The sequence below is a fragment of the Amblyraja radiata genome, chromosome 34 (genome assembly GCF_010909765.2).
Source record: "Amblyraja radiata isolate CabotCenter1 chromosome 34, sAmbRad1.1.pri, whole genome shotgun sequence".
NCBI lineage: Eukaryota > Metazoa > Chordata > Chondrichthyes > Rajiformes > Rajidae > Amblyraja > Amblyraja radiata.
Window position 1 is genome coordinate 26,016,841 of NC_045989.1, and position 8,611 is coordinate 26,025,451.

At 45.8% G+C, this 8,611-nt stretch overlaps 1 long non-coding RNA gene across 1 annotated transcript; it reads right to left on the reverse strand.

Moving 5' to 3' along the window:
* Positions 1 to 1,206: 1,206 nt before the first annotated feature.
* On the reverse strand, positions 1,207 to 8,268 carry LOC116991616. Its single transcript, XR_004416841.1, has 3 exons — positions 8,197 to 8,268; positions 6,124 to 6,127; positions 1,207 to 1,234 (listed from the first exon to the last, which is right to left on the reverse strand). It is a non-coding gene; the product is annotated as an uncharacterized LOC116991616 (long non-coding RNA).
* Positions 8,269 to 8,611: the final 343 nt, after the last annotated feature.

Sequence of the window (8,611 nt, forward strand, 5' to 3'; positions counted from 1 at the left end):
GGTGATAAGGGAGACACTGTATCACTCTATGACTCTATGAGTCTAGTTGTATGTTAGAGATCAATAGGAGTTTATTGATACTCGATCCACCTCACATGTGCTTGATCCAGTTCTCAGGAACGCTTAGCCCGCCTGAACCAACCTGATCTCCCGGTTGCTAAACACTTTAATTCTCCTTCCCATTCCTACACAGACCTTTCTGTCCTCGGTCTCCTCCATTGTCAGAGTGAGACTAAACATGAATTGGAGGAACAGCATCTCATATTTCGCTTGGGCAGCTTACAGCCCAGTGGTATGAATATTGATTTCTCTCTCTTCAGGCAGCCCCGGCATTCCCTCTCTCTCTATCCCTCCCCCACCCGTCACACTAGCTCTCATTTTCAACCTACAAGATACTAGGTACAGGATACTGAGTTGGATGATCAGCCATGATCATATTGAATGGCGGTGCAGGCTCGAAGGGCCGAATGGCCTACTCCTGCACCTATTGTCTATGTTTCTATGTTTCTGTACAAACAGCTAACAATGGCCTGTTTCCTTTATTAATGTTACTTTTCTGAATATCTTTCATTCATTGTTCTTTATCTCTCCACATCAGTGTCTATATCTCTCGTTTCCCTTGTCTCTAACCAGTCTGAAGAAGGGTCTCGACCCGAAATGTCACCCATTCCTTCTCTCCAGAGATGCTGCCTGTCTCGCTGAGTTGCTCCAGCATTTTGTGTCAATCCCAGATGTGATGAGCTGTTTATCATCATTGGTCTGATGTGCAATTGGCAGGAATGAATATGTTTCCTGTCTGGCTAGCTGTGGTTTGAAAGGAAAAAAGAATGATTTCATATCAGAAATATTTTTTTTCTTTGTAGTCATGATGTTAAATGTGGGAAGTTGGAAAACTCCCAGAGTGGTGGAACAAAAATGGCCACAAGATGGTTATATCCAATTTCTCAGCACCCGTCCCAGTTGTAGGGCCACCTGCAGACTAAATCACTGCCAGACAAACGATGCAATTCTGGTCTGGACAGAAATATTCATCCGATTAAACTCTGCATTAACCAGACCATTGATCCATTGATAAAATACCATTCAACTCATTCTGAGGGACAGGATAAAGTTGCATGGTGGTGCAGAGGTAGAGTTGCTGCCTCACAGCGCCAGAGACCCGGGTTCAATCCTGACTACGGGTGCTGTCTGTACAGAGTTCTCCTCGTGTGATTTCTCCGGGAGCTCCGGTTTCCTCCCACACTCCAAAGACATACAGGTTTGTAGGTTAATTGGCTTCAGTAAAATTGTAAATTGTCCCTGGTGTGTGTGTGTGCAGGGTGGGCTAGTGTACGGGGATCGCTGGTCGGCACGGACTCGGTGGGCCGAAGGGACTGTTTCCATGCTGTATCTAAACTAAACTATGCAGAAGCTTCCACATAGAGTAGCTAATGAAAGTTAGATAACAACCTTGTTCTAGGTATTCAGAAGTATCTTTACACTTGGATTTAGACATTGTTTAGATATTGTTTTACTGTTATTGCTGCTGCACAACATTTCAAATTTATTTGATGGACCAAATTATGCAGCAAATCTACTTTATGTTTCATAAGTCATTGGAGTAGAATTAGAGGCCATTCAGCCCATTGAGTCTACTTCGCCATTCAGTCATGGCTGATCTATATTCCCCTCTCAACCCCATTCCATCTTCTCCCCATAACTCCTGACACCCTTTCTAATCAAGAACCCACCAATCTCCTCTTTAAAAATACCAAATGGCCTCCACAGCCATTCGTGATTCACCACAGATTCACCACCCTCAGGCTAAAGAAATTCCTCCTCATCATGAATTGAATTGAATTGAATTCCTTTATTGTCATTCAGACCTTACGGTCTGAACGAAATTTCGTGCCTGCAGTCATACACACAATCATACAATAATAAACAACACTAAACACAAATTAACATCCACCACAGTGTATCCTCCAAACACCTCCTCACTGTGGTGGAGGCAAAAATCTTAGGGCTGCAGTCTCTTCCCTCCTCTTCTCCCTCTGCGCTGAGGCGATTCCCCACCGGGCGATGGCACAAACAGTCCCGCGGCTCACCGAACCCCGCAAACGGGCCGGCTCAAACACCGCGGCCCGGGGTGGTCGAAGCTGCCGCCCTCCAGTCCAGCGGACGCAGCCGCTGGCCCGCGGCTGAACCCCGGACTCAAGTCACCGCCGCCAGAAACGCCGTCCCAGCCACCGGAGCACCGTTCCAGCCCCTAGCCGGATCGCCCTCACGTGAGTGCCGTTCCTCCCTCGAGCTGGGCCGCTCCGACGGGAGCGCCATTCCACCCTCGGGATGGGCCGCTCCGACGGGAGCGTCACAGCCCCTCACGGGAGCGTCACAGCCCCTCACGGGAGCGCCGTTCCAGCCCCGAGCTGGGCCGCCCTCATGGGAGCGAGCCCAGGGTGAGTCCTGACTGGCTGCCTCCGGAGTCTCGAGGTCGCCAGCTCCGCCATTAGGCCTCAGCGCAGACGCAGACGAATCATCTTTCTAAAGGTACGTCTGAGGGATTTTAATGATAACTAATTATAAGATAGTAAATTTGCAGTTTAAAGAAAATGAAAACATAAAATTGTCATGGACCCACCAGCATCTATTCTGGCGGAATTCTCTGCCACAGTGGAGGCCAAGTCACTGGATGTTTTCAAGAGAGAGTTAGATATAGCTCTTAGGGCTAATGGAATCAAGGGATATGGGGAGAAAGCAGGAACGGGGAACTGATTTTGGATGATTAGCCATGATCATATTGAATGGTGTGCTGGCTCGAAAGGCCAAATGGCCTACTCCTGCACATATTTTCTATCTTCTATGTTCTATTTTCTATGTTCTATGTTCTATGTCCCAATTTCAGACGGACAGGTGCTAACCCACTGCTGCGATAGAGAAAGCATGGCAGCTACTGGATTGGTGCATATCTGCTCAGCTTTAAATTTGTAACATGAAATCTGTTACATCTTCCTGACGGAGTACACAGGACCTCGATCTATGGAACTAATTCAACAAAAGCCCCTTTGTTAATGCAATCGCCCTGCTGTGCTGCACTACAGATCGAAACTAGTCTGCTGATGTAATGCATGAACCTACAATCTCCAGGATCAGGAGCGAGAGTGCTCGCAATTGAGAAGGCACCGCGCCCAACAGAAAAAATGATCGCATGCAATTCAATCCTGAAAACACAATTATCTCCACAGCATTTCTTCCAAAAACAATGAGTACCAGAATCTTCAATTGCTGCAAGTGATTCCTCTCCACATGTCCACAAGGTTTTGTGTGCCAGGTGAATCCTATTGATCTTGTGGGGTGATGCAGTGGAATGAGGAACAGAATACACAACTACTGCTCAATTGTTCCCCTTGCGTTTCAAGTCCATGCTGAGACAATGGATGGAGCAGCGCACTGCCCCACTGATCAAAGCCCCTCACCTTTGATAATTCTCAGAGTGACAAGGCAAAATGAAACTCAGGTGTGAATACCTTGCACAAGTATACCCTGGCCAAACAGGATTGGACTTAATTCCAACCGGATCTTCCTGGGAGGATGGCCAGCAGTGAGAATGACTGTAGTAGCAAGCTCACACACATTGTTGGAAACAACCACACCATTTTGTCCGGACAGGGAGCTAGTTGCATGCAATTACTGAAACCAGCAGTCACTGCATTCGGTATTTGCATATTTTTCCTCCTGGCTTTCACACAAAGATCTTCTGCTAGCATATGGTGTGCACAGCCTAAAGTTGTAGGACAACTTGTTCTATTTGATCTTATTTGATTGTGCACCCCAGGTTGATTGCATTCGTCGAAACAGGGTGGACCACGTGAAGGCTGCAATCTCCCACCCCACACAAAGCTAAGTAGACACAAACTCAGGTAAAAGTAAAACCTGGGCTGTTTTTCAGCCACTGAATCCTACTGTTATAACACGGCTGTTGTGGGTGTGCTGGACTCACTGGAGTTTAGAAGGATGTGAGGTCACCTCATTGAAACTTACCGAATAGTGAACGGCCTGGATCGAGTGGATGTGGAGAGGATGTTTCCATTAATGGGAGAGTCTAGGACCAGAGAGCATTGTGTCAGAATAAAAGAACGCTCCTTTAGAAGGGAGATGAGAAGGAATATCTTGAGTCAAAGGGAGGTGAATCTGTGGAATTCATTGCCACAGACGGCTGTGTAGGCTGAGTCCTTGGGTATTTTCATAGCATTGATTAGTAAGGGCATCAAAGGTTATGTGGAGAAGGCAGGAGAATGGAAAGGGAAAAATAGATCAGCCATGACAGCATGGCCAAGTAGACTTGATGGGCCAAATGGCCTAATCCTACTTCTATGTCATATAAGGTTCCGAATAACCTGGATATAATCACCTGGACAATGTTACACAGGTGAGCTTTTTTCATGCTGGATTTGTGTATTCCGTGCAGGTGCTAACGGATCTAACCGCTCGCTATGTGTGTTTAAACCAGGCAGTTCTTTAATGAGTTTCTGCCTTTAGCCCTTGTAGTTGGAACGTTGATGGGAATGTGTGTGCCACCGTGGAGCGCACAGTGCTGAGGAAGGCACGTGTGTTTTACACTCCACTCCCTGCTGGCTCACACTAATTACCTAGTTGTGGTTCCTGCCAGTACCATGTAATTAAACTGTTGAAAACGCCAAGTCAATTGCGACTGCTTTTTCCGCAAGACATATTGTTGTGACAGAACTCTTCCTTTATCCGGTAAATGCGTTGTATCACACTAATTATTTCTCACAGTGCACTATTTAAAGTACGTTGCAGAGATTGTGGTTATTGTACACTGTGGGTTCACTAGAGCAAACAGCGGCCACGGTCTCTGATCAAACTCCACTCTCCTACCACTGCAGCATTGTCAGCATGGTCGGAAATATTATATACAGTCTCATTTAGTTGGCAGTTAATTAAGACAAGAAACAAGGAAACCCATTTTTTATGTACTTGTACAAACCGTACAAAATAAGTGCATGGATGTTGTTTCGTTCATTATTGTCACGTGTACCGAGGTGCAGTGAAAAGCTTTTGTTTACGCCCGTCAAACAAGGTTTACGACCAAAAAACTCACCTATTTCTATTCAGCAGAGATGCTGCCTGACCCGTTGCATTACTCCAGCATTTTGTGTCTATCTTCGGTATAAACAAGCATCGGCAGCTCCTTCCTACACAAAAAGACTACATATGATTACAATCAAGCTGTCCCACAGTGCATGGATAAAGGGTATAACATAAAATGCAAGGTAAAGTCCGATAACGTTTAGATAGTTCAGAGGTCTCCAATGAGGTAGATGGGAGGTCAGGACCGCTCTCTAGTTAGTGATAGGATGGTTCAGTTGCCTGATAACGGCTGGGAAGAAACTGTCCGTGAATCTGGAGGTGTGCGTTTTCACACTTCGGTACCTCTTGCCTGATGGATTAACTCAGCGGGTCAAGCAGCATCTCTGGAGAATATGGATAGGTGACGTTTCACAGAGTGCTGGAGTAACTCGGCGGGTCAGGCAGCATCTGTGGAGAACATGGATAGGTGACGTTTCACAGAGTGCTGGAGTAACTCAGTGGGTCAGGCAGCATCTGTGGAGAACATGGATAGGTGACGTTTCACAGAGTGCTGGAGTAACTCGGCGGGTCAGGCAGCAACTCTGGAGATAATGGATAGGTGACGTTTCTGGTCGGGTCTTATGCTGATGTCTCGTTGGAACTACCTGATCGGTCTGAAGAAGGGTTTCGGCCCAAATCATCATAGAGTGATGCAGTATGGAAACAGGCCCTTCGGCCCAACTTCCCAAACCGGCCAACATGCCCCAGCTACACTAGTCCCATCTGCCCACATTTGGCCTAAATCCCTGCAAACCTGTCAGCCATTCTTTTTCTCCAGAGAGGCTGCCTGACCCGCTGAGTTACTTCAGCATTTTGTGTCCATTGTGAAAACTCTGCCCACTCTGGCCATCCATGTAATGGCTGCTGGGAGAGCGAGTCTAAGCACTCCACTCCATCTTCCCATCACTTCTGGCTCATTTCCACCATCAGGGTCAGTCTCAGTAACAGACTGATGCTAATGGCCATATTATCCACTAACAATGCACACTTAACCTTGCTAACGCATTGCAATGATTTCCTGTTTGCAACATCTATTTTTAATTATTGCAATTTAGTGCAGTCCTCAATAACTACACAGCCTATGAATAATACGCAGGCATCTAAATTAATGTGAATTGTTTCCATCACAATCAGAGGTTGTTACAAAAGCATTGCCCACAACGTATTGAGAGTACTGACAATGCCAGGTAATTCAATAAATGTTTCACACCAAGCTGAAGTACAATAGCCGTAATTATTTATTCCACTTATTTGAAAACCTGAGTTCCTTTCAGTAAAGTGAAATGTTTTTTTAAACGCCCCACTGATTGCTGAGTAGGTACATAGGAACCGGGTCTGAATGTTGAGTGGGGTTGGAAATTGCTCCTGGTTTATAAGAGTTGGGATGTGCTGCCTGGCCCCAGTCTCCTCGTTACCCACTCAATGTGATTGAACTTTTGGTCTTTGATGCTGTTTGGGGCCAGGTGAGACTGAGTGACCAGCAGCTAATCTGACACTTTTTAATTCTGCTGTCTGGCACAGCTCTCATTAACATCCACATGGCCATGATATGTGATGCAGAGTGTTACTGTGGTAACTTCCTGTGGTGGCTTTCATGTCCTCGGGACATACTAAATGTTTCTCAGTTAATGAAGTGCTTTTGAAATGTAGTCACTACACTGTAGTATGAGTCACGGCAGTAAATTCATGTACAACTGAATGCTGGGATTAGCATGGGGATAATTGGCCTCAATGGCAATGTTCCTGTCTTATCATTCGGTAACTAAGCATTGACTGGAACTCCAGGAGAACTCACCACTCTTCAAATAACACCATGAGGTTTAAAACAAAGGAATTTCAAACAAATATTTTGTTTGTTTAGAGATACAGCGCGGAAACATGTCCTTCGTCCCACTGAGTCCGCGCTGACCAGCGATCACCCATACACTACATACTAGAGACAATTTACAACTTTACCGAAGCCAATTAACCTACAAACATGCACGTCTTTGGAGTGTGGGAGGAAACCGGAGCACCCGGAGTAAACCCACACAGTCACGGGGATACATTTGGACAGGTACATGGACAGGGTAGGTTTAGAGTGATAGTAGCTAAATGCCGGCAGGTGGGACTTGTGTAGACGGGGTACGTTGGTCGACATAGACAAGTTGGGCCCGAAGGGTTTGTTTCCACGCTGAAGGACTCTGACTATGACTATGATGGGTGAATTCTGTAAGAGCAAATATCCGCTACCCAAACAGCTGTAATGTGTGAGTGGGCGGGGGGTGGGGGGGGGGGGGGGGGGGGGGGTGGTCTGCAGAGAGTTTTAATACAACAAGTTTATGCTCTATGATGAATCATGCAACTGGAAAAGGAAGGTAAGCTCTAAATATAACTGATCTAAACACCTCAAACTTTGCAAAATGACACTTGGAAACTCGGGAGAATACATAAGATTATGTAAAAAAAGGAAGTTGCAAAATGATCTGTGGTCAATCGATTAGAATATTGGAGTGCATTCCCACAGGGAATATAGTGTGTTGGAGTGTGCAGAGAACAATGTTACAAACTGTAGACATGTTGTAAAGCAAGGCTCTGGAAATTCCCATTTGGAAAATCAAAACTCATAATCTTGCCATTAATCATCCAAGATTGTTTTAACAGACCCTTTTTCCGAATACTTTCTATGCAAAACCTGACCTACAGATTCCTTCCCACACCGCCTAAGAAAATGGTGCTAGACATTTGAAAATGAGCTTAACTGGGGTGAGCGAGGTAGTGCACCAGAACCAGGCCTCTTTGCATCTAATGGGAGATGCAACCTTTAACTGCTCAGGGATGTCTGTTCACAGTGGAAATAGTTTTCGCCCATAAGTCCTCAAACGACATCCACAGTAATTCACTTTTTACACAAACTTCAACCTCACTGGTCTGCAGAATAAATGTCTTAGGGGTGGCACAGTGGCACCGCAGTAGAATAGCTGCCTCTCAGCGCCAGAGATCCTGGTTCGATCCTTACTATGGGTACCGTCTGTAAGGAGTTTCTACATTCTCCCCGTGACCACGTGGGATTTTTTTACCGGGTACTACACTCTAAAGATGTGTAAGTTTGTCGATTAATTGGCTTTGGTAAATTGTACATTGTCCCTAGTGTGTAGGATAGTGCTAGTGTGTGGGGGGATCACTGGTCAGCTCAGACTTGGTGGGCCGAAGGGCCTGTTCCTGTGCTGTACCTCTAAAGTCTAAATTAACAACATAACATGTAGCTTCTAAATGAATAACAAGATGGATAAACTACAGTACAATGTGTGTCTCTTGGTTCCACTTCAAACAAGCCCCTTCCTCTCCAAAGTGGCTTAGGTGTGACAGGGGTACCACACATGCCTCTGACACAGCAGTGCATGCCTTTAGCCACAAACCCAGACACCATTCCCAGTGCAGTACTGAATCAGGGAAGACACCTTTGGAGTGTATTTAAAAAAAGACGCAAAGTGCTGGAGTA